Here is a 26,103-nt window from a genome sequence, read left to right on the forward strand (position 1 = left end):
AGCATCTTGCAGACACAAAAGATCGGTATCTGCAAAAGATCTGTTCCTGCCAAAGATCCGTTCCTGCAAATTGCATTCATAGTCTATGAGATCTGCAGATCATCATACACACCTTGTTTAACTGACATTCATCTGCAGATCAGACAATCATCTGCAGATCTGAAAATCCATCCTGGTGGATCTGATCTGCAGATTAATGTCTGTTAAACAAGGTGTGTATGATGATCTGCATATGCCATAGACTATGAATGCATTTTGCAGGAACGGATCTTTTGCAGGAACAGATCTTTTGCAGATACTGATCTTTTGAATGTCTACATACAGCATCTTTGTGTGCAGCATCTTGCAAAGATTTCTGTCTGATGGGGAGTTCAGCTCAATAGAATAGACTGTGTAGGTATGGCTCTCATACTACATGGAAGGGGGGTAAAATTGGTCTGTGATCTTTCATTTTCCAAAGACTATGGTCTGATGTGTGTATGAACCTTTAGACTCATACACACATCAGACTATAGTCTTTGGAAAATGAAAGATCACAGACCAACCTTACCACCCTTTATGTAGTATGAGAGCCATACTCTACACAGTATTTTCTATGGAGCTGAACTCCACATCAGAAAAAAATCTTTGCAAGATGCTGCACACAAAGATACTGTACACATTCAAAAGATCTGTAGCTGCAAAAGATCTGTTCCTGCCAAAAATCCATTCCTGCAAATTGCAATGGTAGTCTATGAGATCTGCAGATCATCATACACACATGATTTAACTTGCATTCATCTGCAGATCTAGTAATAATCGGCAGATCTGAAAATCCATCCTGGTGGATCTGATCTGCAGATGAATGTCAGTTAAATCATGTGTGTATGATGATCTGCAGATCTCATAGACTATCATTGCAATTTGCAGGAATGGATTTTTGGCAGGAACAGATCTTTTGCAGCTACAGATCTTTTGAATGTCTACAGCATCTTTGTGTGCAGCATCTTGCAATGATTTTTTTCTGATGGGGAGTTCAGCTCCATAAAATAGACTGTGTAGGCATGGCTCTCATACTACATGAAGGGTGGTAAGATTGGTCTGTGATCTTTCATTTTCCAAAAACTATGGTCTGATGTGTGTATGAGCCTTTATAGTCACATTTCTGCTGCTAATACAACCCTCGTCCTCTGTATGCAAAAGTGTGAAAATGTACTGTGCTAATGTACTATACAGCAAAATCCCCCTTATCCAGAACTCCGGCAACTGTATGTCAACTAACCGGCATGCTAGGTACTGGGTTTTTTTCCGAAGGGGGGGGGGGGGAGGGTGTTTGCTAGCCATAGTGACATCCAGTGACATCCTGTAGCTCCTAGCTGCTTTCTGGCATCTGTGCATGGCTCCTTGCATGTCACCTGACATGACATGGGTCAGGTGACACGCCAGGAGCCGTATGTGGAGAACGCCGGGAAGCCGTCAGGAACCTACTAGGAGCTACATGATGTCGATGGACGCTCTGTAAATATTTTATCCAGCATGAGGGGGGATGTGTGGGCTTTTTCAACCAGTTGCTCAAGCAACCGGCAAACACATGTATCTGGCATCAGGCGATCCCTGCAGGTGCCAGATACTTGGGACTCTGCTGTATTTAATAATACAGCTTTCCATGTTTAACTTTGCATTAACTAGACATGCGCACATTTTTGGATTTAAAAGTTTTCCATTCCTAGGTCCTTTTTTGTGCTTCCCTCTTAAAGGAGTCACCAAGCAAGTAATAGTACCCAGAGAACTACTTACCCGGGGCTCCCTTCAGCCCCTGGCAGCCGCTATGTCCCTCACCACAGCTCTGCTCTCTGACGCAGACTTCCGGTCCCCCAAAAGGTGCCTCGCCATGTGTCCTCTACTGCGCCTGCACGAGCGGCGCTGTCAATCACCTCCACATGGTCCAGAGCGTACTCTCCGGACCACGTGGATGTGATTGACAGCAATGCTCGCACAAGTGCAGTAGAGGACAACCTGTCGGTCTTCCTGTGCACTGTCTGTGCATTAGGCATCAGGGAGGGGGGGAGTGATAGGTTAGAGATTAAGTATTGTCAGTAAGGGCTGGTTAGGGTTTGGGCATGTGGGGGGGGGGGGGGTCAACTAGGCATCAGTAGGGGGAACTGATTAATGTTGGGCATTGAGAAGGAGGGCCCTTAGGTTTAGGCACTGACATAGGGGTTGATTACGGCTATTCATTAAGGGCTCCTGTGGGAAGAGGGTTAGGCCGTAGTAAAATATTGGTAAAGGCTACTGATATTCTACAATTGGAACTACCCAGTTATTCATAGTAGAATATTAGTACTTTAAAGCTATTCTACATGCGGCTATCTCCGGCTCTCAAATTCCTGCGGCGCCTATTTTAATTGTACGCATTACCAGGCATCGCTCTGGATCACCACAAAGCAGGTCCCATTACCACAAAGCAGTACCATATCTGGGGATGTAAATGCTCCAGCAGGGAGTCTCTGTACAGTTGTATGGTGCCCGTTTGCATTGAGCAGCGAATCTCGGTGGCCAGCAGTTCTTTGCACATCTATACATCCCGCTGCCAGGCACAGCATTAATAGCTTACGCTTAGCAAATGTGATTGCTGGGCAAGAAGAGCCAAATAGTTGTTCGATACATTCCTAAGGTGCAGTAAATCAGGCCCATTATATTATGTTCTGGTAACGAGGCTGTAAAATTCAGATATGCTAATCAAAAGCATGTTCCCTGATCCAGGGTGGATGCCTGCAGAGACTGACAGGTTACCGTCCTGCATGCCTGGCATATGGCAGTGCCCACATGACAGACGCTGGTTGCCAGCAGGCTGTTTATCACAAGTAAAGGATCCAAATAGACATCAAACATGTATGAAGCCGTACAGACTGGCATTGGCATCTGGAAGATTTCACATTTAAAAGAATATCACACTTTCTTTATTTAATAACTATAAATCTAGTCGGCTGCTGTATCTTTTTGAAATTTGATGTCATGAAAACTATCTTTGCACTTCAGTCCACCTCAAGCTATTAGCTTGCGTAAGCTGACTCCAATCCGTAAGTTCAGCTAATATGGTGTCCCCCATGCCTCCGCCACTCTTCTTCCGTTTGCTGCTGACCACGGGTACTCCGCGTTCCACTATACGCAATAGGACGGAGCCATCCCGTGGCTGATAGACCTAATGTGAAGTGGGCGGTGCCGCTCGTTCCTCACCACCTGATGGACTCGCCGAATACTAACCGGTCACGTGAGTGAGATACCCCAATACAGGGGATTAGATGGCAAAGGTTGAGATTTGACACTTACCCAGTAGTGTCAGTAATGAGGGCATATGTAATTCACTACAGAGTTGTGTATATTACATACACATGGGATTATTGTCAACAGCATTCTGTTCCCACTTCTGAGGTGGCTACATGGATGCTATACACATCTTATCTGGGCCCGAAGATTAACTATATATGCATATGCTTCTGATTTAAATAGGGGTGCACTCCAATTAGGACGCTTTTCTTGGCCCCAGTAATAGCGCCAATTGTTTTTTATGGGAGTGTGTGTGTTGTGGTTGGTCACTGCTGCTACAGTATTATTAACATAATAAAAGTTTTATATATATATATATATATAATTTTTTTTTTTGCCAGCTCTGTGCTCCCTATACTTTTTGTTAACTTCCAAAAGCAGCAATAAACTCATATTGAACTTTTATTTGCAACCATGGCAGCAGTTATTAGGTTATGCACTGTGTTTAGATTACTGCTGCCAAGAGACTGTCCAGAAACTCCCACCTTCCTTCTAGAGTAATGGCCTGATGCCTGATATATGGTCTTACCGGTTGCTTGAGCAATCGGCTAAAAAGGCACAGACCTTCCCCTCCAAATACTTACCGAGCCTCCAGCGATGTCTGGCAGCTCTCCATATACCTCGTAGCAGGCTCATAACAGATTTTCTTACCCTCCAAATACTTACTGAGTCTTCAGCGATGTCTGGCAGCTCTTTCTGTACCTCGTAGCAGGCTCATAACCGCTTTCCTTACCCTCCAAATACTTACCGAGCCTCTAGCGATGTCTGACAGCTCTCCCTGTACCTCGTAGCAGGCTCATAACAGCTTTCGTTACCCTCCAAATACTTACCGAACCTCCAGTGATGTCTGGCAGCTCTCCCTGTACCTCCCTGTACCTCGTAGCGGCTCACAACAGCTTTCCTTATCCTCCAAATACTTACCGAGCCTCCAGCTTTCCGGTGTCCTCCGTGCATGCGAGTCGGCCTCCACCCAAATCCTAGTTACCATTATCCATCAGGCAGGCCAGTTAGTGGAGACTTCTGGATGCCTGAATTCCAGATAACAGGAACTCTGCTGTAGCTGGACAGGATACAAGCATGTGTCAGTAATTTCACTAGCAGAAAACTTTGAGGCAGGGTTCACATATGACAAAGCTAGCATTTTACAGCATGTGCGTTTCGTTTTTTGTGTGCGTTTTTAGTGTTTTTGCGCGTTTGCGGTTTGTTTCCGCATATGCCTTTTTCATGTGTTTATAGCTGTTATGCAAATCAATAGGAAGACAACAGGAAGTGGAAAAAATTATAAAACTTTATTTTTTATTTGTAAAGGCAAAAATGCAGGGTTTTTGCAACGCTAGCGTTTCCACTATGTGTGCACCCAGCCTGAGACTGGATTCACAGTGGTCAGTTGCATAACAGATGCGTTATAGGTTTGAACTGCAGTGTAGACTGGAAATAGACTTCAAGGGGAACTGAAGAGAGAGGTATATGGAGGCTGCCATGTTTATTTCCTTTTCAGCAATACCAGTTGCCTGGCAGCCCTGCTGATCCTCTGCCTCTAATACTATTAGCCATAGCCCCTGAACAAGCATGCAGCAGATCAGGTGTTTCAGACTTTAAAGTCAGATCTGACAAGACTAGCTGCATGCTTGTTTCTGGTGTTATTCAGATACTACTGCAGAGAAATAGACCAGCAGGGCTGCTAGGCAACTGGTATTGCTTAAAAGGAAATAAACATGGCAGCCTCCATATACCTCTCTCTTCAGTTCCCCTTTCAATACAAAGCCTGCATGCAGCGAGTTAGAATAACACAATCAGTTACAATGCAGTACTGGTAATACCTTTAATGACTAACTGTACATGGTTTATTGCGAGCTTTCAGAACGTTACGTTTCTTCTTTAGGCAGAGGCGTAACAATAGACCCTGCAAGGAATGCATCCACAGAGGGGGCCAGAAGCCACAGGGGGCCCTGTCCTGAGAGACTGACAACTAAGGGCAAGGAGAGAAAAAACTTTCTGCTCTTTGCACAATTGTTCTATTCACTGCATCTGCTCAACATGGGCGTAACAATCATCCCTGTGACTCCTCCCATCACAGGGGGGCCCAGAGGCTTTGTGGGCCCCTCCACGTTTCTCCCCCCAACTGCAAGTGCAGCCAATTACAAAAGAAACACCCCCATTGGCTCACACAAAGGTGTGTAATTTGCCCTGCTTCCAGACCCTGCTTCACATTAGAACACTCTCTGCTGCCATTCTCCAGCTCCCGCGGGGTTCGGGGACCTAGGGGGCCACATGCTATCATTTTTGCAGGGGGGCCCTATCAAGTCTAGTTACACCCTTGTATTTAGGCATTATACAGAACTGGATCAGAACCGCACAATAAGAAGTTTTAAATCACATACAGACTTATATATGATTTTGGAGGTTCAATCTGACATGATGTCACACAGTTGTAAAAAAAAATGTAAAAAGACTTCCTCAGTCCAATGAACTCTGGCAGCATTTGTCACTACAGATAAACACTCACAATAATCAACTTATCTCTCAGCCAGAGAGCAGCAACAGACAGAAGTGTTAAAAAGTCCACCAGAGTCTGAAAAGGAAAGAAACAAAAGAAAAACTTTGAAAGGACAAAGGTCAAATGGTGTTACGATTCATACATACTCAGAAATCGTTATGACAGATGTGAGTGGCCCCCTTATACTCCTGTCTGCCTGTTTCAATTTGAAACACAACAGAGTGATTGTGTTTTATATATATATATATATATATATATATATATATATATATATATATATATATATATATATATATTATAAAAAAAATCGATCAGCTGTCACTCGCATGCCTGAAAATTAACTCTTTCAGGCAGCAACATTATACATAATATTTATTATTCATATGTTTTGCACTGTACATACACAGGTTTATCTCATCATGTCACATGTCACCTCGGGTACATTTTAACTAGAATTGTCTGACAAGAATTGTTATGGTGGATGCCACTACTACAGCTATGGGTGAAATTCAAATATATATTGACTGTTGTATTAATAAAACAGTGTTCATTATATTTATTTTAGAAAACTGATACATGACCTTTCATGTGTCAGTTTTCTAAAATAAATATAATGGGATCTTCTGTAAGAAATACTTAATAAAGGGGCAGGTGACTTCTGTCAATCTGCCACAATTTTAAGACCTTATTAGGATGCCAAGTTCCTCTTACCCTTTATACATTATTGATCTTTGTTCAAAAGTAGCACTATTCAGTAAAACACTAAACTCTGTTCTAAAGGTTAAGTCTAATATTATTAATTTATAATCGCTGTATGGGTCCTTTCATGTCAGAGCTGTGCTAGAAGCGGTGTATACTCTTACAGGCTCTTGAAATAAGACATTTCAGGCAGTACTTGATGTGATTAGAGTTGCTTGTGTTTAGCAGAACTAATTGAGAAGTCAGTTTGATCAGGTGACTGATATGAAAGACTCTGATTTGCTGCTTCCCTTTCCTGTCTAAGCTAAAGCAGGAAGTGATTACAGCGAATCAGAGGCTTACAAATCTTTTACCTGATCAAACAGTACACATGCTTTGTCATGATTACTAATGCACATGGTCAACTCAACTTTTGATGTATTATGTGCAATCAGATTTCAGGCTTCTAAAGTAAATAAAAGGGTAAATGCTGATTAAAGGCGCATACACAAGCTGTACTTTTTGAAACAACGGGTCTGCCAGACCCTCCCTCGGGGCGGTCGTTCTGCTGACAGTTGCACGGGAGTACAAGCTGTCGGCAGACTGATAAGACCGTTTTTGTTTTTTTTTGTAGATAACTTTTTTATTGCAAATTTTCCATGGTTTACAAACATTCTCGTAGCATGGTGAATGCTATCATTGGCATTTACAATATTAAACTGGTACAAACTGAGTGAACATACAATAAGGTAACTTAGTATAAGCATCAGGTAATTTAACAGTAGTAAGGTGAAGGCCCTTTAAAAGATCTCTCTCTCAGGGTGCCTCCGTACCAAGAGAGTACTGCAACTTGGATACTTAATATTTTCTTTAGCTTGTCTACTCTGGAGAATACACCGGGGGTACCTTGCCGTATATAATGCTTTGGGGTCGGTAGGCTGTGGTTAAAATTTGGTACCGTGAGAGTTAGGGTTTATTTCTTATCTGTAGTCGCAGAGGTCTTTGTCTACATAGTTTTATGACTCGGACTTGCGACCTAGGAGGGATGGTCTATCAGAGGGAGTGTGGAGGGGGGGAGGGGGTTGTAGGTAGGGGGTGTGTTGGAGTATGTCTGGATCTTAGTTGGCTTCTGGTTTGTTCTTAAATTGGGTGTGGATTAGAGGGGTCTGTATAGGAGGCCCAATCGAATTCCCACTTGTCTTTCAGAGTGTTGTAATTGTTTTTCTGTCTGAGTTGGTACTCCATTTTGAGATTTTGGTCTATTAGATTAATTAGATGTGACACTGGGGGTGTGTCTGTTTGGTTCCAATTAGAAAGAAGTAGGTGTCTGGCTGCGCATAGTGTTTGTGTTGCGGCCAGGCGTATGTTGGGGGCTAGTTCCTTGATGCCTATGTGGAGTAAGGCAAGTTCGGGGGTGAGGTGGTGTTCCTGATTTGTTATGAAAGATAGTATGTTCTCCACTGTTTTCCAGTAAGTTTTGATTCGTGGGCAAGACCATAATATATGGTGTAGTGTTCCTATATGGGAGCATTTTCTCCAACATTCCAAAGAATGTTCTTTGGATATTTTGGACAAAATGTTTGGGGTTAAATACCACTTGCAAATTATTTTTTTGAGGGTCTCGAGGTGAGACATGCAGTATGAGTATTTTTTTGATGTCGCAGGGCTGAGAGTATCTGGGGCAGTGAAATGGTCGTTTGTAGGTCGTATTCCCAAATTGGTAGATATTTAGAAATGGGGGAGGGATTGCTATCTATTAAGGTATTGTACCAAAAGGATATTCCTCCTTTTCTGTATTTGGGTGTGTAGAGGAAGTTTTCTAGGTTTGAACATAAGTCTTTTGCTGAAAAGGGCGACTTGGCCAATAAGTGGGAGATTTGAGCGTATGTGAATATTTCGGAGTCTGATAGTTTGTACTTCCATTTTAGGTATGAGAACGGTTTGATTGCAGGGTTTGCAATGTCTTCAATATTTAAAATGCCTGCTGATAACCAGTTGGCAATATTGAGGTTTGGAATGGCAGCCTGTAGGGACTTAAGAGGGGTTGTGGAGGTGTAGTTTTTTTGTGCTGTATTAGTAGGAGTTTTGCATAAGGCAAAATCCCAGGCTTCCAAGGTGGAGTCTATTAGAGGATGGTGGGTAGGGGTTGTCTTTATGTTGGTCCTTCTTAGAGCGAGAATATTAAGGAGGGATGTTTTAGCTTCTATTCTCTCTTGTTGTACCCAGAATTTGGGAGGGGAATCAGGATTCCAGTATTGGGACATGTCTAAAATAGAGGCGTAATGGTAGTACAGAGGATTTGGGAGGCCACATCCTCCTTTTTTTAACTGGAGCAGTTAAGGTGGAGAAGGAGAGTCTATGTTTCCTTTTTTGCCATAAATATGTAGATACGAGTTTATTTAGTTCTTGGAAGAATTTGGAAGGGATTCTTATAGGGAGGGTCCTGAAATAATACAGGATTTTGGGGAAGACTGACATTTTATAGGCTGCTATTTTCCCAGATATCGAGAATTCGAAATTTGCTAAATGTGATAAATCTGTTTTGACTGTGGAGAGTAATTTTGTGAAGTTAGTGGAGTATACTTACTTGATTGAGGAGGGGATTTCTACTCCTAAATATGGGATGCTTTTGGGAGCCCAAGGGAAAGGAAGTGTAGAGATTATCTGTTCTTTTAGGCGTTTTGGGATGGAAAAGCCCAGAATAGACGATTTGGTTTTGTTGATTTTATAGAGGGAGGCTCTAGAGAATTCCTTTAGTGTGTGGTGTACCTGGAGCAGTGATGAGAGAGGATTTTCGATAGAGATTAGTACATCATCTGCAAATAAACAGATTTTTGAGGGAGAGGACTGGCCTACTGGTATTCCTCTTATGGTTGGATTTGACCTAATTCTCTCTGCTAATGTTTCCATTACTAAGACGAAAATTAGTGGGGACAGGGGGCACCCCTGTCTCGTTCCATTGGATATTTCAAAAGATTTAGATAAAAACCCGGCAACATTAATACATGCAGATGGAGATTAATAAAGTGCCATTATCGCCTGGTGGAACTTCCCAGCTATCCCAAATTTCCTCAGTGTTTCACTTAGGAAACCCCAATGGACTCTGTCGAAGGCCTTCTCCGCGTCCAGAGAGAGGAGCAGAGAAGGCCTTCGACTAGACTCCAACGAGTGAAGTAAGTTTAATATTCTCCGCGTTCCATCAGGGGCTTGTCTGCCCTTTGTAAATCCCACCTGGTCCAGTGACAATAGTTCAGGCAGAATATCAAGTAATCTGTTTGCTAATAATTTAGAATAAAGTTTTAGGTCGCAGTTTAGTAAAGATATGGGACGGAAGTTGGAGGGGTTTGTGTGGTCCTTCCCTGGTTTGGGGATGACTGATATAGTGGCTCTGGTAAATTCTGGGTGAATATGGCCTGACGTTGCGAAGTTATTAAATAAGGAAGTCAGTGTTGGGGATAGGAGGGTTGCAAAAGTTCTGTAGAATTCGTTGGTGAATCCATCAGGGCCTGGGGCTTTATTGAGTTTAGTTTTCAGTACTGCGTTTAGGGTTTCAGATACTGTGAAAGGAGCATTGAGGGTTAGAAGTTGAGTTTTGGTAATTTGTGGGAGTTTTAGAGTGGAGAGAAAGTGGTTTATAGTATTTGGGGAGGGTTGGGGAGTATCTATGTCATTTTTTAAATTATATAACGAGTCATAATAGTCACTGAATGCATCTGCGATAGCTTGAGGATTAAATAATTGCTCTTTGGAGAAAGGGTGAGTTAATTTTTGTAACTTTCCGTTTAGCTTGTCTCACTTGGATTAAGCCCGCTAGTAAGGGGATGGCTTTATTGCTTTGTTGGTACTGGGATAATTTGAGTCTGGTTAGTTGAAAGTTATATTCTTGAGCTAGCAAGCTTCTCAGTTCTTGCCTAAGTGAAAACAGTGACCGCTCGTCCTTTAATGTTGGTTGGGTTTTGTGTGTTTTTTCTACCTCTTTTATTTTGTCTAACAGGTGATTCAGCTTTTTAGTTTTGGCCTTTTTTGTTACTGAGCCTATCTTGATTAATGAGCCCCTTATGACTGCCTTGAAGGCTAACCAGGTGGTAACTTCTCCAACTTCCGTCCCTTTATTTAGCTCGAAATAGTCTAGTATGCATTTTTGTAAATCTTTCTTATTTTTTTCAGGATACAATAAAGAGTTATTGAGTTTCCAGGGAGGTCTAGGAGTAGGTTGGGAAGATAGGTCTATTTGTAGAGAGATTGGCGCGTGGTCAGACCACGTGATGGAGTGTATTGCCGTGTTCTTGATCTTCGTCAGGGATGCTCTGTCCACTAGGAATAAGTCAATCCTTGTGTAGGTATGATGGACATGTGAGTAAAAGGTAAAGTCTTTCTCTGAGCCGTGGGAAATCCTCCAGGAGTCGTATAAGTCACATAAGTTTAACAGCGAGGAGATCGAAGGTGATGATTTGTTGCGTTTGTTGGAGGCATCCAGAGCAGGGTCTGCGATAATATTGAACTCCCCTCCTATTATTAGACCAGGTGGTTTGTCTTTTAGGATTTTGGAGAGGAGTTTTCTTAGGAATTTGAGTTGGCCTGTGTTAGGGGCATATAGATTGAGAAGAGTGCAGGGGGTATGATCAATGGAGCAGGATATAAGTATGTATCTGCCTTGGTTATCTTTCTCAATAGAATCGATTGATACTATTAGGTCTTTTTGGAAAGCGATTAGTACTCCTCTTTTCTTTTTATAAAAGTTGTTGCAGATGACTTGTGGGAAGTTAGGGTGGGAGCAGTTAGGGGCATTACCTTCTTTGAAGTGGGTCTCTTGTATAAATAGGATATCAGTCTTTAATCTGATTGCCTCTTTCCACATCGAGTGGCGTTTCACTGGGACATTTAGTCCTTTGACATTAATTGAGGTAATGTTAACCATAGTCTTTTTTTATACATAGAGTAGTGATGCGTTGGTTTGCTTGCAAGTATCTGTGGTGTGGTAATTCAGTCATAGTCCAGGTGTACTCCAAGGGATTGGGAGGGGTTAGGGGAGACGACCATCTTTGCAGGAGATAAGGTTTAGATGATAAGAACAAAGTTCCTTTGGTAGTGGTGGAAAAACAGGTGAATATTATGAGTAGTCCTAAGAAAGAAAATATTTCACAGGAGTTGCAGTAAGCTTCTCTAGATTGTGGGAAGCATGCATAGGATGGATCTCGGGGTAAACAGATCATCCTAAGTGTATTGGCTGTGTTCTGACTTTGTGGCTGGCAGACTCCTTTAAGATGTCGAGTGCCATTCATGTGGAAACTTTACAGCAGGAGAGAAGCGTTGCTGTTTAGGGATTTCAGCTGCAGGTTTCAGACCCCAGGAGGTGAGGAGTTTCACTCCATCATTTACTGTGAGGATCACGAGTGTTTTCCCCTCTTTGGGTAATAGTAATTTGGTGGGGAATCCCCAGTGATAGATTATGCCATTTTCTCTTAATGCTCTGGTGATGGGGAGCAAAGCCCTGCGTTTGGCCAGTGTTGCTTGCGACAGGTCAGAGAATAGGGTAATTCCTTTGTATGGGTCAGGGAGTGATCTGTGCTTTTTAACATGTTGGAGCAGGTTTTCCTTGGTGTGGAAGAATTGGAAATTACAGATGACGTCTCTAGGGACATTGTCAGGGAGATTTCTGGGTTTGGGGAGTCTGTGGACTCTTTCAATAGATTTCTCGATATCGGATATTTGGGGTAAGGTTTTGCTGACCAGTGCCCCAATATACTCTCTTAGCTGTGACTGCTGTACAGATTCGTCCACTCCCCTAAATTTGAGGTTGGATCTCCTGTTTCTGTCTTCTAGGTCTGCTGCTTTCATTTTCAGCCAAGAGATGTCTTGCTGATCTTGCTCCCAACGATCTACAGAGTTGTTATGTTCTTTTGTGAGCGTGGCCAGGCCCTCTTCTACTGTGGCTACTCTGTCCCCCATAGTATTGATTGATGATTGGAGGTGGGCTGTGATTCGCTCTATATCGGCTGTGAATGATGTTTTAAGTGAGACCAGCAGGTCTTTCAGGTATGTCTGCGTTATGCCTTGGTCTGATGCCGGGAACTGCTCTAGGGCTGTGGGGTGCTCGGGGGGAGGAGGCAACATGGCCGCCGAGCTTACCTTCTCTCTGGAGTCTGAGAGCTTCAGTTTGCTCTTCGCTGGGCTCCTGGAAGATGGGGAGCCGATGTCCGGAGAAGAGTCGCCATCCGTCGGAGAGGTCTGATCTGCTGCCTGTGATGTGCTCTGGAGTGTATTCGTGGGGTCCCGGGAGGAGTGCGTCTTTGTCTCGCTGCCGGCGCCATCTTTGCCGGCTGCGCGGGCCTGTAAGCCAGCGAAGATCTCCGGGAGCTTGTGGGGTCTGAGAGCTCCCTTCTTACGCTTCATGGAGATTTCCAGCTCCATCTGGGATTCCGCCATCTCGGGCTGCCTGTGGGGAAGTTTTGGGGCACTCTGGGTCGCTTTGTTGCCGTTTTTCTCGGAGTCTGCACGAAGCTCACTCTTTATCCGTCCACCGTGGTTGCGCGGCGGACACGCCCCCCGATAAGACCGTTTTTAACTAATTCACTCGGCTTATCAGTTTGCCGACAGCTTGTACTCACGTGCAACTGTCGGCAGAATGACCGCCCCGCGGTTGGGTCTGATGGACCCGTCGTTTGAAAAACGATGGTGTGTGTATGCGCCTTTAGAGTAAAAGCAGAATTTTTAGACAACAAAAAGACAAATAAGACAATACTGTCATGCCATGTTCGTAAGTTAAAGTGTACCAGAGACGAAGCACCCTAATGTAGTTTATCACATACATCAGCATACTTCCCAAATTCGTGAAATAAGAAAGAGGGACAGTTAAGCCATGCCCCTGCCACACCCCTAATCACGCCCCCAACACACCCCTAATCACGCATACCAATAAGATTTCATGAGAAAAATATGTAGTTTTATAATCCAAACCAAACTGATCCTTTCTATCCTGGTTCATTTTCCTCCATATTAAAACCTGAAAACAAGAAATAGATAAATTTAAGGGCTCTTTCAGACTTAGACATTGCGTTGCAGGGGACGTTAAGGTCGCATAACGTCCCCTAACGCAACGCTTGCTGGTGGCAAAGGTGGACGCTATATAAAGCCGCGTTATGCGGCTCTCTGTGTGCCGTTAAAATGACTGTGGAGACCACGTGATCGGAACACTCCGCATCACGTGGTCCCGCTAGCCAATAAGCGGCCGCTCCAGGAAGTAAACACTGCAGTAGTGATGGGAAGTCTGGCTCATTTAAAGAGAATCTGTATTGTTAAAATCGCACAAAGGTAAACATACCAGTGCGTTAGGGGACATCTCCTATTACCCTCTGTCACAATTTCGCTGCTCCCCGCCGCATTAAATGTGGTTAAAAACAGTTTTAAAAAGTTTGTTTATAAACAAACAAAATGGCCACCAAAACAGGAAGTAGGTTAATGTACAGTATGTCCACACATAGAAAATACATTCATACACAAGCAGGCTGTATACAGCCTTCCTTTTTAATCTCAAGAGATCATTTGTGTGTTTCTTTCCCCCTGCAGCTATCTTCCACTGAAGTGTCAGGCTGTTTCTTCCTGCAGAGTGCAGACAGCTGTGCCTGTATGTAATTCCTCAGTATGTGAAAGCCCAGCCAGCTCAGAGGAGGATTTATCCAGCTTGTAAAAGATAATAGAGCAGAGAGAAGCTGCACTAATCTAAATAACACACAGGCAGTGTGCAGAGAGGGGCCTGGAGGGGGGAGATGCATCACAGAACCACAGCACTGAAGAACTTGGCAGCCTTCCAGACACAGGCTGACAAGTCTGACAAGAGAGAGATAAGTTGATTTATTACAGAGATGGTGATAGTAGAACGTGCTGCAGTAAGCCAGAGCACATTAGAATAGATTTTGGAACTTGTAGGATGGAAGAAAACCGAATGAAATTTTTGTTACGGAGTCTCTTTAAGTGAATCGATTCATAGAAAAGAGCCGGACTTCCCATCACTACTGTTCAGAATCGATTCAGAGGCAGAGCAGCAGGACTGAACCTAGTGATGGGAAGTGCGGCTCTTTTAAATGAATCGCTTCATTGAAAAGAGCCGAACTTCCCATCACTACACTGCAGTGCAGTGAATATTAATTAGCCATGTGGCTGGCCACAATAGCGGACTCTCCCCTCCTCCTCTCCTGCACAAGTAAATAAAAAAAAACACATTACTCAGCATGTGCAAACAGTCTAACGCGGCTAAAACTGCTATAACGCACAGCATGCTGCACTTTCATTCAACCTGTAGCGTTACAATGTAACGCAACGAGGGCACTGTGAACAGCCCATTGATTTTTCATTACTGTTAGTTGGGCTGCGTTACATGCGTTACATGCTGCTCTAACGTGCGCCTGTAACGTCTTACTGTGAAAGCAGCCTAAAGGATGGGAATAAAGTCAATTAAACACATTTTTCAGTAGAAAAATACATACATCAGTCCTGAAAGAGAGACAAATGAGGAAGAAAGAGGGGGCAGAGTGATTGGGCTCCCAAAGAGGGTCTGTTTTTTCAAAAGAGGGACAATTGGGAGCTATGCATCAGTGGGAACAAACATTTACCCTGCTCTCTGTTTCATCCTTCACTGCTCAGGCTGCTTCTAATGAGCAGCACTGATAAAATCCTCGACTCATCAGTCCGTCCTTGCTTTGCCCCAGAATCTCTATAGCTGCAAGTCCTGTTTTCTCAAGCCTGCCCCCTTCTGGCCTCTGTTTTTCCATTCTGAGCACAGCAGATTCACAGGCAGATGATGGGAGGAGCTGCTCATGCTGGAAAAAAAAACCCACATAAATATAGTATTTTTCAAAAACTATGCGGGGATAAGTTTATTTTGTGTGTACTTGTTCATCTCTGGTTTACCTTGAAAGTGGATCTAAACTCCGAACTTAATCTTTGCTCTAAAAGATTAGGCACAGCATGATAACTTTTAGGATAAATATCTTCATTACAATTTATGGAAATCCAAAAAAAAACCCCTGAAGATTTAACTTGGTATCACTTTACTGGGGCCACTGAAAGGGTTAAAGCCTCAGTGTTTCCTGTACAAGTGGAGAGCCTCTTGCTCTGATTCACAACTGCTGATAAAAGGTAATCGGACCCTTTGATCTAGCACTATCCCAGAACACAGTGCAGTGAATTTCTTTAGCAACTATATGTGAAATAAAGTCCTTTCATTGTGTGCTATGAAAAAGTCTGCCTCCACTTTAAACATGATGAAGCTTTATAATTACTAAATGTCCTTCCTTCATGAAAACAAAGCAACTCAAAATAACATCCCTCTTGTGCCCAGAACAAGCACACATTTACTAGCACAGTTTCATGCAAGAATTACCCAATTAACTTTTTTGTTTTGGGTTTTCTCCCATGAGATCATTTTTTAATCTTACATAAAAAAAAATAACTTTTCAATACCTAGCATTTGAAAATTTACTTATTTTAAGTATTTTTTGCACGGTGGGAGCTTTAACCCTCTCCACTCCTGTGTCTGCCATCACACCCGCTGCTGTGCCCGCCATAACTTCTGTCGCATTTTTCTCCATCATAGGGGCACCACTGCTGGATGGGGCCCGGCACAGTGTCCTCCTATATGGATCAAAGTGATGGACAAAGTCCAACACTGTGATCCCCTCCAAGAGAACTGAGCACCATGTAATAATATTACGCTGGTTATCATGCAAGGTGGCAGGGCTACAGCTACAGCAAGCTGCTGCTGGCTCTGCTCCATCACTGATGCCGGTCCCCGCCCTCCACCACCGATGCTGGAAAAGGAGACTATGGATCACCACTTCCAGTCCTTTTTTTTTCAGATCAAAAATGCCCCCCCCCCCCCCCCCCCCCCCAGGAACACAGTATCTCATTGAAGAAACTTCAGGAGAAAAGTTAATAGGATATGGGCCCATATCTGCTTTACAGACAGAACAGTGCTTGGCTGAGTTCATGTCTTAGCAGCAAGCACCAAAACTAGGCCCTTTATAGCAATGATGTTATTGTCAGGCTTGTCTGGTCACCTGCTATGAGTTGGGCTGTATGCCCATATGCCTGACCTTTAACCCACCCCTAATGCCTGCAGAAATACCCTGCAGGCAGATGTAGCATACAAACTGAAAGACAGCAATCACCAAACACAGCAATGAGCAATGCAAATACAGTATACTGAATAGTCACCTGAGGTCTATAGGCTGAGGCAATCCAGAAGATAGCAGTATAGCAGAATATGGCTGAAGTAATATCACTAGACAGATGCGTGGTCAGACGAGCCAGGGTCGGTCCAGGCGGCAGTCAAGGGAATCTGGGTACAAGCTGAGTCGGCAACAGGTAATCCAATAAGAAGCGTGATCAGTTTCAAGCCGGGTCAGTAACAGGTAGGCAATTTGAAAGACGCTTAGTCAAGAGATGAGCACAAGTCAGCGGCAAGAAAGCAACTTGGTCTCAGCAACAAGCCCAGCATAGGCTATCACGGGCATTGACAGAGGGCGCTCACCACTCATTTATACTAGGGCTAACCAATCAGAAAGTAAAGGAATCCAAGGTAACCAATCAACAAAGAGCGTGTCAGCAGAGGTGCTGACACGCAATGCACACACATTGTCAATGTTTACAGCGGCGGAGCGCGTACTGAGAACGTGTCCGCCACTTATCCAATGGGAGCTGAGTTCCATGTGCTCCAGTGACGTCAGAGACAGGCCGAGACCCAGAGGCTTGTGCCTCAGCGTGGGTCTCAGCGTTCCATGAGTGGCTAAGGGATCTTACAGTTATACTGCGTGGGGTGCATAAGGGTAATTTGGGGTTCTAGTGATCGCCAGACCCTGAATAACATCTCCATCCAAATTGTGACGACTCGAAGAAATTTGAGCGGCAGCAGGGAGAGCAGTCATTCTACTCAGCCTGGGCCCAACTAACCGGCAGTGTACATATACGTATGCCCAGCCAGGCAGAAAAAAATGGACTATATGGATATTTTAACACTGTATTAAGCTGTTTATCAGGAATCCCACTCTGAGGGCTGGTGTACAAGGATCTTTTGAGTTTGTCACTTTCTGTCATTAACTTGGACTTGAACTGAAGACAAAAGTCCATGTACACCTGGCCAAAAGATTCACTTGGCTTAACATTGCAGTTGACCTTTAGATGACCTGCAGTAACCGGTCTTAACTTTTTGCCGATCGCGTCACACCGATGGGTGTGGACGCGGCAGTAGCCCCAGGACCACCTAACGCTGATTGGCGTAAGGTCCCTGGGGCGTGGTGTGCAGGTGATCGCGTGCATCCCCGCTTAGATGGCAGAGCTCCGCTCTGCCTTCAGTCTCCCAGCGGCGATCGGCAAAACCGCCATCTTTTATTGCTGCGCAGCTCTGTATTGGGGACAGTTGTGTGACACGGCTGTCCCCTCCATTGGCTCAAGGGTGATCCGCTGTCATAGGCTGAAGCCTATGACAGCCGATCACAGTGATCGGCTGGCTGGCTGACGGAGGGAGGGTGGGGACACAGGGAAAAAAACTAAAAGAAATAATATTTATACAAAAAAAAACCCAACCATTGGGGGAGCAGTCAGACCAGACCAACAGAGAGCTCTGTTGGTGGGGAGGAAAGGGGGGGCACTTGTGTGCTGTGTCGTGTGGCCCTGCAGCTTGGCCTTAAAGCTGCAGTGGCCCTTTTTGTGAAAAATGCCCTGGTCTTTAGGGGGGTTTACACTGCGGTCCTCAAGTGGTTAAAATTAAGTTGTACTAAAGTTGAATGTCCATGTATACTAACCCTAAACTTACATCTTGATTGGTTGCCCTGGGTAATGGCGCAGTGTGCTCTGCTTTCATTCCGGCTGAACAATGCTGTTGATGTATGTAACTTCTAACAGATGATTTGTTTTCTGCATAACTGAACACAGCCAGAAACATGCACTTAATTGTAGCTGAAATCTGAAGACTGTTCACAATTATGCTTAATTAGAAAAAGACAAGTGACCTGCTGGGATTTTTAATTTTGACATCAGCAATAAACTTTTTACAATGCAAAGGTAGAACAATATTGCGGCGTAATTGCGGGTAATTAACGGCCGTGCACAGAGACATGGAAAATATGCTGCAGTAATTAGGATTCACATTTTTGTGACAATTATATAGAAGTCTTAATAAAACATCTTATTATTGCGATGGTAAAAATAATAGGATTAGAAAGATAAAAAATCCCCAGTAATAGCTGCACATTATGCAGGGTGACGTTTACAGATTATGCTGTTCTGTGTGCTTGGGAAAGATTCAGAGACGTTCTATAACAGGGGTGTCCAAACTTTTTAAGCCAAGGGCCAAAACGCCATTCTTGAGAGTGTTAGGGGGCCAAAGTAGCAATTTTAAACACTATTTTTTCTGATTGCTGTTATGTACAGTATGCTTCTGAAATTTTGTCAAATAAAACTTTTTCACAGGAAATAACCCATTTACTGGGTGCAGTTAGCACAGTGGCAGCTGCTAATCAGTGGATGTTACTGCTGCTGGTACAGTGGTGCTGCTAATCAGTGGCTTTTACTGCTGCTGGCTAGTGTTGGGCGAACACCTAGATGTTCGGGTTCGCGAACGTTCGCCGAACATCGCCGCGATGTTCGGGTGTTCGCGCCGAACTCCGAACATAATGGAAGTCAATGGGGACCCGAACTTTCGTGCTTTGTAAAGCTTCCTTACATGCTACATACCCCAAATTAGCAGGGTATGTGCACCTTGGGAGTGGGTACAAGAGGGAAAAAAATATTTGAAAAAGAGCTTATAGTTTTTGAGAAAATTGATTGTAAAGTTTCAAAGGAAAAACTGTCTTTTAAATGTGGAAAATGTCATGTTTCTTTGCACAGGTAACATGCTTTTTTTCGCCATGCAGTCATAAATGTAATACAGAGAAGAGGTTCCAGGAAAAGGGACCGGTAACGCTAACCCAGCACCAGCAGCAGCAGACGTGATGGAACAGGAGGTGGCGCAGGAGGAGAAGGCCACGCTTTGTGAGACACAACAACCCAGGCCTTGCATGAGGACAAGAAGCGTGCGGATAGCATGCTTTGTACCGCCATGCAGTCATAAATGTAATAAAGATAAGTGGTTCAATAAACAGGGACCACGCGGCAACGCTAACCCAGCAGCAGCAGACGTGATGGAACAGGAGGAGGCGCAGGAGGAGAAGGCCACGCTTTGTGAGACACAACAACCCAGGCCTTGCATGAGGACAAGAAGCGTGCGGATAGCATGCTTTGTACCGCCATGCAGTCATAAATGTAATAAAGATAAGTGGTTCAATAAACAGGGACCACGCGGCAACGCTAACCCAGCAGCAGCAGACGTGATGGAACAGGAGGAGGCGCAGGAGGAGAAGGCCACGCTTTGTGAGACACAACAACCCAGGCCTTGCATGAGGACAAGAAGCGTGCGGATAGCATGCTTTGTACCGCCATGCAGTCATAAATGTAATAAAGATAAGTGGTTCAATAAACAGGGACCACGCGGCAACGCTAACCCAGCAGCAGCAGACGTGATGGTACAGGAGGAGGCGCAGGAGGAGAAGGCCACGCTTTGTGAGACACAACAACCCAGGCCTTGCATGAGGACAAGAAGCGTGCGGATAGCATGCTTTGTACCGCCATGCAGTCATAAATGTAATAAAGATAAGTGGTTCAATAAACAGGGACCACGCGGCAACGCTAACCCAGCAGCAGCAGACGTGATGGAACAGGAGGAGGCGCAGGAGGAGAAGGCCATGCTTTTTGAGACACAACAACCCAGGCCTTGCATGAGGACAAAAAGCGTGCGGATATAGCAGCAATGCTTTTTGCCGCCATGCAGTCATAAATGTAATACAGATGAGAGGTTCAATAAACAGGGACCGGAAACGCTACACCATCCCAGATGTTCATTGGTCATGTTACTTGGTTGGGGTCCTGGAGTGTTGCGTAGTCATTTCCAATCCAGGATTGATTCATTTTAATTTGAGTCAGACGGTCTGCATTTTCTGTGGAGAGGCGGATACGCCGATCTGTGACGATGCCTCCGGCAGCACTGAAACAGCGTTCCGACATAACGCTGGCTGCCGGGCAAGCCAGCACCTCTATTGCGTACATTGCCAGTTCGTGCCAGGTGTCTAGCTTCGATACCCAATAGTTGAAGGGTGCAGATGGATTGTTCGACACAGCTACGTCATCTGACATGTAGTCCTTGACCATCTTCTCCAGGCGATCGGTGTTGGAGGTGGATCTGCACGCTTGCTGTTCAGTGGGCTGCTGCTGCATGGGTGTCAGAAAATTTTCCCACTCCAAGGACACTGCCGATACCATTCCCTTTTGGGCACTAGCTGCGGCTTGCGTTGTTTGCTGCCCTCCTGGTCATCCTGGGTTTGCGGAAGTCAGTCTGTCGGCGTACAACTGGCTAGAGGAGGGGGAGGATGTCAATCTCCTCTCTAAAGTCTCCACAAGGGCCTGCTGGTATTCTTCCATTTTGACCTGTCTGACTCTTTCTTCAAGCAGTTTTGGAACATTGTGTTTGTACCGTGGATCCAGAAGGGTATAAACCCAGTAATTGGTGTTGTCCAGAATGCGCACAATGCGTGGGTCACGTTCAATGCAGTCTAGCATGAATTGAGCCATGTGTGCCAGAGTCCTACCAGAATCCTCATCATCCTCTTGTGAGCGTTGTGATAGTTGTTGTGATGCATCATAGTCGTCACCTTCCTCCTGGTCTGCTTCTGCTGACCATTCGCGCTGAATTGTGGAAGTCCAACGTGCACCGCTCTGGCTCTCGTCAGTGGTGGCATGAAATTCCTGCTCCAACTCCAGCTGTTCCTCCTCCTCTTCTTCGTCATAGCTGCTGGGGCCAGCGTTCCCTGAGGCGGATGGCCTGATGTTGGTACCATCACGCTGATCGTTTTCTACTTCAGATTCCCCCAGTTGCATCATGACAGCTGTTTCCTTGATTTTCAACATTGACCTCTTCAGTAAACACAGCAGTGGTATGGTAATGCTGACTGAAGAGTTGTCACTGCTCACAAGCAACGTGGATTGCTCAAAATTTTGGAGGACTTGGCAGAGGTCCAACATGTTGGCCCAATCGGATCCACAGAAGCTTGGCAGCTGTCCGGATGCGCCTCGGTACTGCGCCGTCATGTACTGGACCACTGCACTCTTCTGCTCACAAAAGCGGGCTAGCATGTGCAGCGTAGAATTCCAGCGCGTAGGGACATCACACAGCAAGCGATGGTGGGGTAGATTGAAGCGCTCCTGCATCTTGGCGAGTGCCCCCGAAGCAGTACTGGAATTTCTACAATGTTTGGCCACTCGACGCACCTTCAACAGAAGATCGGCCACGCCTGGGTATGTCCTCAGGAACCGCTGAACTACTAGGTTCATCACGTGCGCCAGGCAAGGGATGTGTGTCAGCTTAGCCAACCTTAAAGCGCGAATGAGATTACTCCCATTATCACACACAACCATGCCCGGTTTCAGGTCCAGCGGTGCCAGCCACAAATCCGTCTGTTCCTTTATTCCCTTCCAAATTTCCTCCCCTGTGTGCTGCTTATCCCCAAGGCAGATCAGCTTCAGCAACGCTTGCTGACGCATGCCAACAGCTGTGCTGCACTGCTTCCACGATCCTACTGCTGCTGGGTTAGCGTTTCCGGATGAGGTACAGCTTTGAGATGCGTTGGAGGAGAAGGAGTCAGAGAGGTAGGTGCTGCTGTTGTTATCCAGTAGGAGGGACGGCGGTGCAGCTGTTTGTGGCGTGGGCAACACCCGCGCCGTAGCAGGTGAGGAATCGCTGCCAGGCTCCACAAGGTTCACCCAGTGCGCGGTAAGGGAGATGTATCGACCCTGGCCGAACGCACTTGTCCAGGTGTCAGTGGTGAGGTGAACCTTGCAGGCAACGGCATTCTTCAAGCTTCGGGTTATTTTGCTGACCACGTGCTCATGCAACTCAGGCACTGCAGAGCGCGCAAAGTGGTAGCGGCTGGGAACCACGTAACTTGGGATGGCCACTGACATCATGCCCTTGAAGCTGTTTGTCTCCACCACTCGATATGGCAGCATTTCGCAGGCCAGAAGCTTGGCTATGCTGGCTGTTACTGCCACGGCCCGGGGGTCATTTGCTGTAAATTTCCTCTTGCGCTTAAACATCTCCGACACAGACAACTGAACCGTAGCGCTGCACACGGAAGGGCTGTTGGTTGTTGTGTTTGATGAACACTGGGAGACCTCAAGAGCACTACTCCGGAAAGTGACAGTGTCAGCGTCATCTGATGTTTGTGAATGTTGTGAACCACGCAATGGCTGGGCTACTGCTGCTGCTGAGGCGGGTCTGGTGGGTAGTCTGGTGAACCCAAGGGAGGCAGTGTTGCTGGTACCCTGTCCTGCCGCAGTTGCCCACAGAGTGGGATGTTTGGATAGCATGTGGCGGCTCATGCTGGTGGTGGAGAGGTTGTTAATACTTTTCCCCCTGCTCAGGCGGGTCTTGCACACCTTGCAAATCGCCATGGTAACATCCTCAGTGCAGTCTTCAAAGAAAGCCCAGACTTTGGAGCACCTGCCTTGCTGGCGATTTCTGTTTGCTCCTCTTTTGCCTCTCACTTGAACTTCCACGCTTGTGGTGCCTGAAATTGCGCGCCACCTACCTTGTGGCACAAGGCGAACTCGTGCAGCAGTGGGTTCTTCAACAGACTCATCTGTGCTGCTGCTACGACGGCGATGTTCTCGTTCACAAACAAAATCTGGGTCTCTGTCCACATTGTCCATACCCTCCTCTTCCATCTCCTGAAACTCGTCATATGTCATTGTGGAGGGCCGCCGCCGTGGAGTAGAGCTCCCCAGAACAACCTCTGCGCAGCTCACTCCAACGTCGTCTTCCAGATCTTGTCGGCCGACCTCCTGCAATTGCAACCCCTCCTGCCCAACTTGCTCTGGGATTTGGGTTTCCGAGTCCTCCTCGGACTCGCCTTGTATTTCAGTGCGCGGTGCATTTCCCACAGTTAATGGTTGTGAATCCGGGCACAACATTTCTGGCTGTTCCTCCATTGACCTTTGAAAGGTGGAAGTTTGTTAGGCTGGGAATAGCTCCTGCGAATACCCCATTGTGTCCTGAGGTAATTCATCGGACTGGTTATCTGGCAGTTGTGTGCGTGGTGTCGCTGCCGGTTGTGTCAGCTTTGTGCCCACTGGCTCCTTGTAACTGGCTGAGGACTCGGACCTCGTGCGTGATGTGCTGGTGCTGCTTAACCCACTGCTGGACGCTTGAGAGGTCATCCAAGTAATTATCTGGTCCTGTTCTTTTGGATTTGTGAGGGTTGTTGTCCTGGACAACATGGGCGGTATTGAGTGGGTTTTCTTGGGTGCTCCCCTGTGGCCTGTACGTGAACCGTCAGGGGAAACACCTCTTCCCTTGCCCCTCCCTCTTTCACCGGATTTCTTCCTCATTTCACTTATCCTTACAGTACACGCTGACTGGCAGCAGTACAGTGGCAGTACAGAAATGCTATACAGTACCACTATTCCCAGCAGCGACACAGAGCACAATGCTATACAGTGGCGGGTGAGCGGTGTACTACTATTCCCAGCAGACACAGAGTGGCAGTAAACAGAATGCTATATAGTGTGGCTGAGCGAGGTACACAGAGTGGCAGTAAACAGAATGCTATATAGTGTGGCTGAGCGAGCGGAGTACTACTATTCCCAGCAGACACAGAACATTAAACAGAATGCTATATAGTGTGGCTGAGCGAGGTACACAGAGTTGCAGTAAACAGAATGCTATATAGTGTGGCTGAGCGAGCGGTGCACTACTATTCCCAGCAGACACAGAACAGTAAACAGAATGCTATATAGTGTGGCTGAGCGAGGTACACAGAGTGGCAGTAAACAGAATGCTATATAGTGTGGCTGAGCGAGCGGTGTACTACTATTCCCAGCAGACACAGAACAGTAAACAGAATGCTATATAGTGTGGCTGAGCGGTGTACCACTATTCCCAGCAGCGACACAGAGCACAATGCTATACAGTGGCGGGTGAGCGGTGTACTACTATTCCCAGAAGACACAGAGTGGCAGTAAACAGAATGCTATATAGTGTGGCTGAGCGAGGTACACAGAGTGGCAGTAAACAGAATGCTATATAGTTTGGCTGAGCGAGCGGTGTACTACTATTCCCAGCAGACACAGAACAGTAAACAGAATGCTATATAGTGTGGCTGAGCGAGGTACACAGAGTGGCAGTAAACAGAATGCTATATAGTGTGGCTGAGCGAGCGGTGTACTACTATTCCCAGCAGACACAGAACAGTAAACAGAATGCTATATAGTGTGGCTGAGCGAGGTACACAGAGTGGCAGTAAACAGAATGCTATATAGTGTGGCTGAGCGAGCGGTGTACTACTATTCCCAGCAGACACAGAACAGTAAACAGAATGCTATATAGTGTGGCTGAGCGGTGTACCACTATTCCCAGCAGCGACACACAGCACAATGCTATACAGTGGCGGGTGAGCGGTGTACCACTATTCCCAGCAGCGACACAGAGCACAATGCTATACAGTGGCGGGTGAGCAGTGTACTACTATTCCCAGAAGACACAGAGTGGCAGTAAACAGAATGCTATATAGTGTGGCTGAGCGAGGTACACAGAGTGGCAGTAAACAGAATGCTATATAGTGTGGCTGAGCGAGCGGTGTACTACTATTCCCAGCAGACACAGAACAGTAAACAGAATGCTATATAGTGTGGCTGAGCGAGGTACACAGAGTGGCAGTAAACAGAATGCTATATAGTGTGGCTGAGCGAGCGGTGTACTACTATTCCCAGCAGACACAGAACAGTAAACAGAATGCTATATAGTGTGGCTGAGCGGTGTACCACTATTCCCAGCAGCGACAAAGAGCACAATGCTATACAGTGGTTCGGGGAATGTTCGGCCATGCGCTCTTAGTTCGGCCATGCGGCCGAACGGTTTGGCCGAACACCATCAGGTGTTCGGCCGAACTCGAACATCACCCGAACAGGGTGATGTTCTGCAGAACCCGAACAGTGGCGAACACTGTTCGCCCAACACTACTGCTGGCACAGCTGCAGCTGCTAATCAGTGGCTGTTACTGCTGCTGGCGCAGAAGCAGCTGCTAATCAGTGGCTGTTACTGCTGCTGGCACAGTGGCAGCTGCTAATCAGTGGCTGTTACTGCTGCTGGCACAGAAGCAGCTGCTAATCGGTGGCTGTTACTGCTGCTGGCACAGTGGCAGTTGCTAATCGGTGGCTGTTACTGCTGTTGGCACAGTGGCAGCTGCTAATCAGTGGCTGTTACTGCTGTTGGCATAGTGGCAACTGCTAATCAGTGGCTGTTACTGCTGCTGGCCCAGTGGTGCTGCTAATCAGTGGCTGTTACTGCTTCTGCCATAGTAGTGGCTGCTAATCAGTGGCTGTTACTGCTGCTAGCACAGTGGCAGCTGCTTATCAGTTGCTGCTACTGCTACAGTGATGGCTGATAACCTACAGGCGAAAAAAAGGGGGAGGCAGAGGGACGACACAAGGTGGCCCTTGCATGCAGCACTGCAACTATGGCCTCCATGGAATTAACATTG

General features: G+C 45.9%; 1 protein-coding gene across 5 annotated transcripts in view; it reads left to right on the forward strand.

Moving 5' to 3' along the window:
- Window positions 1-26,103, forward strand: part of PTPRN2 (protein tyrosine phosphatase receptor type N2) — a 1,331,885-nt gene that overhangs the window by 397,091 nt on the left and 908,691 nt on the right. The window lies entirely within an intron of this gene.

This window comes from Hyperolius riggenbachi, chromosome 5 (genome assembly GCF_040937935.1).
Source record: "Hyperolius riggenbachi isolate aHypRig1 chromosome 5, aHypRig1.pri, whole genome shotgun sequence".
In the NCBI taxonomy this organism is placed as follows: Eukaryota; Metazoa; Chordata; class Amphibia; order Anura; family Hyperoliidae; genus Hyperolius; species Hyperolius riggenbachi.